Source organism: Bidens hawaiensis, unplaced genomic scaffold, assembly GCF_021521415.1.
Source record: "Bidens hawaiensis isolate Kalapana, Puna unplaced genomic scaffold, B.hawaiensis_p1.1 tig00005481_1, whole genome shotgun sequence".
NCBI lineage: Eukaryota > Viridiplantae > Streptophyta > Magnoliopsida > Asterales > Asteraceae > Bidens > Bidens hawaiensis.
Window position 1 is genome coordinate 218,493 of NW_027491350.1, and position 8,922 is coordinate 227,414.

The following is an 8,922-nucleotide window of genomic DNA, read 5'->3' on the forward strand; positions in this document are numbered from 1 at the left end:
CAACGGAAATCCATCGATATATAGCCATCGGAAATATGATCATGGCTAAACTGGTTATCGATATTGTTGAATGATCACCGACAACTTTAGCATCGTCCTTAGACGTCTTTTCTGAATAACACCAACGGATTCATGAGCAACGTATTTACTGAGAGACCATGTGTGCATGGTTGTCCTCACGGAAACAAGTTAATGACATTGCTTAAGAACACTTTTATTGGTGACCTCATGAGGAGGTTGTGGACTATTCAAGAATTAAAAAAAAAAGAAAAAATCTTTTTTGGTTCATAACTGGGTCGATGGTAAGGTCGAACCAAAGACGGACCATACTCATTTTGGATGTTTTTTCAAGTACAATCTTAACACTTAATGAAGACAAGTCGTCTACATCTACATGATCATCATGGTTGCTTGTATTGGGCATAAAACACTATTCAAAAGTCCAATGGTCAAACAAAGTTGAATTACACAACCATGGCAATATCCAACCAAAGAGGAATGGAGGAAAAACCAAGCTAAGGGTTAAGAAAAGATGCTTTACTATTCAAGCACTTTATTTGCCTTCTCACACTATAAAATCTTATTTGACCTCATAGTGAACTTGTTCTTATAACCGGTGGAGCATGCCGTCCATAATCGATAAACGTGTGTCGATCTATTGGGTTATGTCAATCTTTCACATCGTCTTCCATCTAGAGTATTTAAGCAACTCACTTCTATAAAATCTTATTTAAGCAACCTCTTGCACATTATTAATAACCATAAGCATGCTTCGTATTATTTGGCGATTATATCAATTTTATCAGATAACATGAAAAAAAAAAGTGGTGGGTTATATTATCATGCACAACCACTCATGCAAAATAATTAAAATTACAAAAATGTTGAAGGAGAAAATACTACTGTCTATCTTAAGTAAAGTTTTGTAACGAAGATCACTACTCATTATATGAAAAGTTTAAAGAAGTGATCATTATCTGATTAGTGAGACGGGTGTGTTAAATGTGGTCCCTACCTTGATTACTGAGAAGTTTAGCATCAAAGTAACTTCTTGATGGGTACCAATAAGTGAACTATGTTGAGGGTGTTTGGTAGCCTCTTAATGGTCGACTGCGGTTAACCATTCGGAAATCAAGAAAACATTATCCTCCTCCTCCAGGGACCTTTATTGTAAGTTTTGAAGAGTATAAAAGGACTTTGCTTGCTGCAACTTCAAGTTATCATAATATCAGACCCAACTGCAAGCAAGTCTTCGGTGCGACTGAGTCCTCTTCATCATCGTTCCATATTCTAACTCAAAAGGTGCAATTTAACCCTAATTTATCATCATCATCATCTTTTGATTTATGCTTATTTTATATACAATATATTGTGTGATCATCCATAGCTACCTCAAATTTGAGTTTTTAATTAGCATCTCGATCTCTAACTCTCTCGATCATCTCATCCTAATTTGTTAATCGGTGGCATATGATCCTGTATTACGCATATTACTCTAATTTTCAGTGTTATTCTGGGCCTACCTTGTTATTAACTTATGATGTTCAATAGTTCCCAAAATTGACAGTTGAAAACTAGGGTTTGAGTGTTTTGATTGTATCAGAAACATGAGTGATAATCTGATCCTTTATTTTTAGTATGATTTTAGAGCTACTGTACTAAAAAGTTATGATTTTTAATCGTTCTCAAATTTGACAGTTGAAAACTAGGGTTTTGAAGATCTGATTAAACCATAAACATGAGTGATAATCTGATGGACAAAGTTAACGCTCTCGGTGAGCGCCTCAAGATTGGTGGATCTGAGGTGGGCCAGAAGATTTCTGCAGGGATGAGTTCGATGAGTTTCAAGATGAAAGAGTTCTTTCAGGGTCCCAATCAAGCTGATAATCTTGTGGAGGAAGCAACTGCAGAAACCCTAGATGAGCCTGATTGGGCCACAAATCTTGAACTGTGTGATATGATTAACAATGAAAGGGTCAGTAGCATTGACATGATTCGGGCCATCAAGAAACGAATCATGCTGAAGAATGCAAGGGTTCAGTACTTGACTCTGGTGTTGCTTGAGACTGTAGTCAAGAACTGTGAGAAGGCGTTTTCTGAAGTGGCTGCAGAGAGAGTGCTTGATGAAATGGTTAAAATTATTGATGATCCACAAACCATTGTTAATAACCGTAATAAAGCCCTGATTTTGATTGAATCTTGGGGTGAGTCTACTGAGGAGCTTCGATATTTGCCTGTTTATGAGGAGACATACAAGGTATTCGTAGGACCTATGTTTGCATCTTGTTTTGGTCATAATATTCATTGAAAGTTAATGATGAAACAACAACTGATGATTATTAAGATTATAGTTTTGATTTCAAGGGCAAATATCATAAATAACCAACATACTTTCTGTTTATTTCTCACAAAAGTCACTCAACTGTTTTTTTTTTTTGTGCACATTAAATTCCCCTTTAAATGTTAACTTTGAACAAAATCGTGAATTCCTTTTTAGAACAATTTTAAACCGGTACATCCAAATGTTTTTTATAAACAGCCAGGATAGAAAAATATAAGTCGCGTAAGAAAAAAAACGCTAAACACGTAAGGAAGACAGCCGGATGTATCGGTTTCAAGTTGTTTTAAGAGAAAGTTTACCATTTTTGTTCAAGTTTAACTTGCATGGGACTTTAATGTGGAAAAAGTTGTTAAGGGACTTTTGTGAGAAAACAACAGAAAGTATGTTGGTCTTTTATGATATTTACCCTAATTTTAGAAACAAAATAATCAATTAGTTAAATATAAATGTTCCTTTGTTATTTATATATGTTATATAAATGCACATTAACAATTATGAAATGGTAAATGTAATAAAGTGGAAATTTACCTCATTGTATTAATTATACTTGTTTTGTGATTGGTTGATTATGTAAGTGGAAAATATAAAATAGATTGTATAACAATTTTATATGGTTTCTTAATATACTTCATTACTTAAAAAAACATATGATAAGATATCAAAAAGTTCAACCTTAGTTTCATGTTGAACACCTTGAATATATCTTTTTAATGATGCAATTGTATAAATGAAACACACTATATTTTGTTGTTTATTTAAAAAACATAAAAAAGAAAGAACGAACATTTGATTTTAGGATATGCTGTTGTCATAATTATTCATATGTAAAGATTTGATAAGAAAAGTTTTTTTAATAATAATTGTGTAATACAGAGTTTGAAATCAAGAGGAGTACGATTCCCGGGTCGTGATTCTGAAAGTCTGGCTCCTATATTCACCCCGCCTCGTTCAATTCCACCTCCAGAAGTATATCCTGTTCCTCCACAGAATGTTCATCAAGAGATTCCGGTTCCTGTTCAACAAATGTCAGCAGAACAAACAAAGGAAGCCTTTGATGTTGCAAGGAACAGTCTTGAGCTTTTGTCAACTGTTTTATCGTCTTCACCTCAACAGGATGCTTTACAGGTATTACGCTTGCTTGTTATATTCAAAGATTCATCATAAGTCACTTACTTATAAACATGTTTGCTTGTTTGTTTAACTTTAAGCAAACAAACGATCAATTAAACGAATGGTGTTTTCTTATTCATGTTTGTTCGTTAAGAAATGAACGTCTTCGTGTTCATTTATGTTTGTTCCTTAACAATATAAAAGAACGGTTCACGTAAGTAAAGACTAAAGGAGCAAACATGATTAAACATAGATGAGCAATTTGTAGCTACGTAATGTAAAGAACAATGTGTTGTGCATGAAAAGTTATTCAAACTATAATGTGCCAAAAATAATTAAATGATATATTAAGGAACGTAAACAAACGTAAATAAATGAACATAAAAGATCATAAAGGAACAAACATAGACAAATTTCAATGAACGAAAGAGACGCATTTATGTTCGTTTGTTTAACTAAATGAACAAAGCTTTTTGTTCATAAACGAACTTCCCGGCTCACAAGTTGTCTAGTGTTATTAATGCATTTTACGCTATTGAAATATCTCACAATTAGAGCATTATATCACTGCGACATACTTTATCAGCATATTTGGTGAACATTGCATCATTGTTGCGCCATGTCAGCTGATATGGTCTGTCACTTGCTGATGTGGAAATTAAGTTATTTTATTTTTACTATTTACTAAGTTTTGATCTAACTTTTTATATTTCTTAAAATTACAGGATGACTTGACCTCGACACTCGTGCAGCAATGTCGGCAGTCCCAGCTAATGGTTCAGAGAATAGTGGAGAGAAGCGGAGATGATGAAGCCCTGCTGTTTGAGGCGTTAGAGTGTGAATGATGAGCTCCAGAAGGTTCTATCCAAGTATGAAGAAATGAAATAACCGAGTCAGGTGCACCGTGAGCCAGAACCAGCTATGATAGCTGTGGCTGCTGAGCCAGATGAACCGCCACAAGTCGGGAAAGAAGAGTCGTTGATCAGAAAGCCGGCTGGGTCACGTGGCAACAACCAAAATGATGATATGATGGATGATCTTGATGAGATGATATTTGGGAAGAAAAGTGGGAGCCCATCTGAATCCAAAAAGGATAAGTCTTCCAAAGATGATCTTATTAGTTTTTAGGGTTTCATAGTTTATCAAGTTGCTACTCAGATTGTGATAAACATGAATTTATACTCTTTTGTGGTCTTGTTTTATTTTTAACTTTTGTGGTGTGGGGAGATTATATTTGGAGCTTTACCATTGTTTTCTACATGCATCTGTCTTATGGTTTGAAGTATTGCTAGATTTTCACTTTACAAAGACAAATTTTACTTTCCTGTTAATAAACAAGTGTATTGCTAATCAAAATGTAGTTTACCATTGATGGAGATTTACCCCTTATGAACACTTTGTGAAAACTGCAGATTTGCTACTAATGAAGTATACTGCAATTTAGTTACAAGATGTGTATTACCGACTGATGAACCTGTTGCTTACAATGCGAGTGAGGAAACGTAGCACAAAATGAAGACCATAGTGGAGACCGGAGCATGCCATTTGATGATAAAGCTTACCACTGAAGGTGTAAGGGACTTCGAGTTGCTAACAAGTCACTAACAAGTAGAGGTGCATAAAAAACCCGTACCTGGAACCGGTTTTTTTTATACCCGTAGGGTATGGATATGGTATGCATTTTGAGCTCAATACCCATACCCGGAACCGTACCCAATTTATACCTATATATACCAGGAACCAATCATACCCTATACCCGTACCCTGTTATAGCCGATACCAATGTTTTAATACCCGGAATAATACATGAGTTATAGTATATTTTTATGTTTACTTCACAACTTTCATGTTTAAGTTTTTTTAAAATGCATATTATAAAGAAAATAATTTGTACTTAGGTGGACTTATGGTTTTTGTAATATATTTTAATTATGTTTATAAATTACAAAGCAAATTTATCAAATCGATTCGGATATATATAGTTGTGGGTCAAGTTATTTTACAAAGGGAGACAAAAATGAGAAGGATTTCTAGTCACACAAAAAAAAAAAATTTTGCAAGGTCAAGATGGGTTAGGAAAATGCTAGTGATATTTGGTTATAGGTTAGAATGAGTTTGTTTATAGGTTAGAATAGACTAAAACAAGTTTTATCCAATTTTATTTCAAACAAAACCCACGGAACCGAATAGAAACCGAGAAATCAAAACCGAAATCGTTGAAACCGAACATATACCGAAACCAACCGAAATGAAAAAAAGCAAAACCGAAGCAAAAAAAAAACCTGAAAAACCGAACCTGAACCGAGACAAAACCGAGGTTTTTTTTTTTTTTTTAACGAACGAGGAAGACGGGGGAAACATTTTAGTTATTTTACTATTTGCGTTTTCGATTTATGTTTTGAGTTATTATTTTTTTATTAATTTTTTTGAGGAGTTTTTGAACTCTTTGTATTTTAACCTTTACTTAATTCAATATATGGGTTAACTTTACCCATCTTGACCCATATCCATCATAAACCGAATGAAACCAAAAAATCGAAACCAAACAAAAACCGAAAACATTGAAACCGAATAGATACCAAAACGAAAAAAAAACAAAAATGAACCGAGCCTGAAACGAGACAAAACCGAGTTTTTTTTTTATTATTTTTATGAATCGAGGACAACGGCGATGACATTTTAGTTATTTTATATTTTGCGTTTTTGATTTATATTTTGAGTTATTAATTTTTTATTAAATTTTTTGAATATTTTTTTGAAGGGTTTTTGAAACCCTTTGCATTTTAACATTTATTTGGGTCAAGATGGATTAACTTTACCCATCTTGACCCATACTCATCCTAACCCTCTATTTTAAAAATCCATCCTGACCCAAACCCATTCTGACCCATCACCCAAATCCAACTCAACCCACTCATATTGCCACCTCTAAAAAAAACTCTCTAAAAAATTATAAATAAATAAATAAATAACCATAACTCCAAATTTAATAAAAAAACAAAAAAAGTAAAAACACAAAAATGTTTCCACCATCTTTCTCGTTCTTAAAAAAACCCGAAAAAGACACAATGTTGAGTGAAAAAGACCATTGTGTCTTTTTGTTTATCATTGTGTTTTGTGTTTATTTTCGTCATTGATTGTGTCTTTTTTCCTTGACATTGTTTCTTTTTTTCTTGATATTGTGTTATATTATTCAACATTGGGTTATATTTTATTCGGCATTGTGTTATATTTTGCGATTTATTATGTCTTTTTTAGTTATAATTATGTCTTTTGTTCATTTTCGTCATTGTGTCTTTTGTCTCTGCATTGTGTCTTTTCGGAGGGTTTTTTTTTGGAACCAGAATGACGAGGGAAACATTTTTGGTTATTAAACTTTTTCGTTTTTTAATTATATTTTGAGTTATGATTTTTTTTTATTAATTTTTTAGAAATTTTTTAGAGTTTTTTGTGTGGCCACAAATCCTTCTCACACTTCTCACTTTTGTCTCCCTTTGGTAACGTTTGGTACGCAATAATGAAGGGTGGAATGGTATGATCTATTGTGAGGGAATGGAGAAAAGTGTGTTTGGTTAATCAAAGGAATGGAATGACTCATTAGTCATTACCTAGTCCATTTCATTTCCTCTAAAACACCCCAATTTCATTCCATCCATACCCCATGTTTTTTTTTTCATTCCATTCCCTCTTTCACCTTCACCACCTTCACCACCCTTCCACCACCACCAACACCCACCACCAACACCCCACCACCACCACCACCACCAACCACCACCGCCGCCGCCACCAACTACCACCATTGCTGTCCACCGCCGCCGTTACCGCCATCAGTGCCAGGCGCCCACTACCGCCACCCGCCCGCTGCCGCCATCAATCGTCGCCCCCGCCCCTCACCACCACCACCCGCCACCCACTACCCATCGTCACCGCTACCCACCACCGTCGTCCACCACCACCACTGTCACCACCGCCTACCACCTCCACCGTTACCGCCACCACCCACCCCCAAACCACCACCTCCAACTACCATTATCTCCCGTCACCCACCACCACCCGCCACCACCAACTACCATCACCGCCCACAAATGTCACCACCACCACTGTCACTCACTACCATTTTAATTTTATTTTTCTTGTTTTTCCTAGGTACCAAACAACACAAAGTCATCATTAATTTTATTCTCATGTTGGTAACCAAACATCTCATTGGAATGGTAATAAACCATTCCATTCCTTTATCCATTCAATTATAACATTCATTTCATTCATTCGTTCATTCCAGTATCTTATACCAAACAGACCATTTGTATTTTAACTTTTCCCATATAATTGTTTCAACATTAACACATCATATTTGAATAATAAATATTTATAAACAGAAGTTAATCATTAATCCACTGGTGACTGGTCTACAATTATCCATTGGTTTGAACAATAAATATTTACAAAGCAAAATTAAAATACCTAGCTAATTTACTGGTTTTTGTAATGTATTAACTAATTTTGTATTGATAACCGATTATAACAACACTGGTGACTGGTCTACAATTATCTTAACGAAGAGAAATGCAGAAGATTTTAGGCTGTTTTTGTTTTTCGATTGCATGTGGGGCCCACACGTAATCAAGCTTCTAAGTAATATGTTAGGTATTTCAAAATAATGTAACAGGTAGAGGTGAAAAAGAAAACTCAAACGTCCCCAAAAAAAGATCCTGAACCGTGTTTTTTATACCTTGGTTTTTACTACCCGAACCAATACTTGACCCTACTTGTAGGGTACGCACAAGGTATTCATTTCAATACTAAAACCCGTACCTGAAACTGGTCTCGATTTGAACCCGGTAATACCCGAAAACCGGAACCGCCTCCATACCTGAAACCGGGTTTTTCCATTACCCGAAATTACTTGAAAAATACCCCAAAAAGTGCAGCCACTTAAAAACTCAATCTATACCCAAAAAAAAATCCAAAAGAAAACCTAAAAATAAGGTTTTTTAATACCCGAAAATAGGGTATTCAAATACCCGATTTTAAAATACCCAGTTCTATACCCTACCCGTACCCGGTGCATAAGGTATAGTTTTTAGAGACAATACCCAAACGTGAGCATTGTTAACACCTAATTTTTCAATACCCGATCATACCCGAACCCGATTTCATATCCAGAACCGGGTATTAAAAAACCCGATTTATGTACATCTAGTAACATGCATCCAATTCCAATCCACTCCAAGAACCATCCATATAACATGTAATTGACGAATAAAGAATAAGGACAATAGGCGTAATTTCTCATACCTATGGATCAAACATGCAATATAACTTTACTATGGAGACCACTTGTGTAATTAACAGAGAGTGATAAACCGCCGTCAACAAATTCCGAAACCCTACATAAACCTTGAAACAACCATCGGCTTCTAGAAACACAGCCAAAATGAACTCAATTCACCATTAGATTCATTCAATTA

The 8,922-nt window shown here is 34.9% G+C and overlaps 1 pseudogene across 1 annotated transcript; it reads left to right on the forward strand.

The window, feature by feature from the left end:
• Positions 1-1,715: 1,715 nt before the first annotated feature.
• Positions 1,716-4,713, forward strand: LOC143629874 (TOM1-like protein 1; annotated as a pseudogene). Its single transcript, XR_013153044.1, has 3 exons — positions 1,716-2,257; positions 3,215-3,466; positions 4,177-4,713. The product of XR_013153044.1 is annotated as a TOM1-like protein 1 (transcript).
• Positions 4,714-8,922: the final 4,209 nt, after the last annotated feature.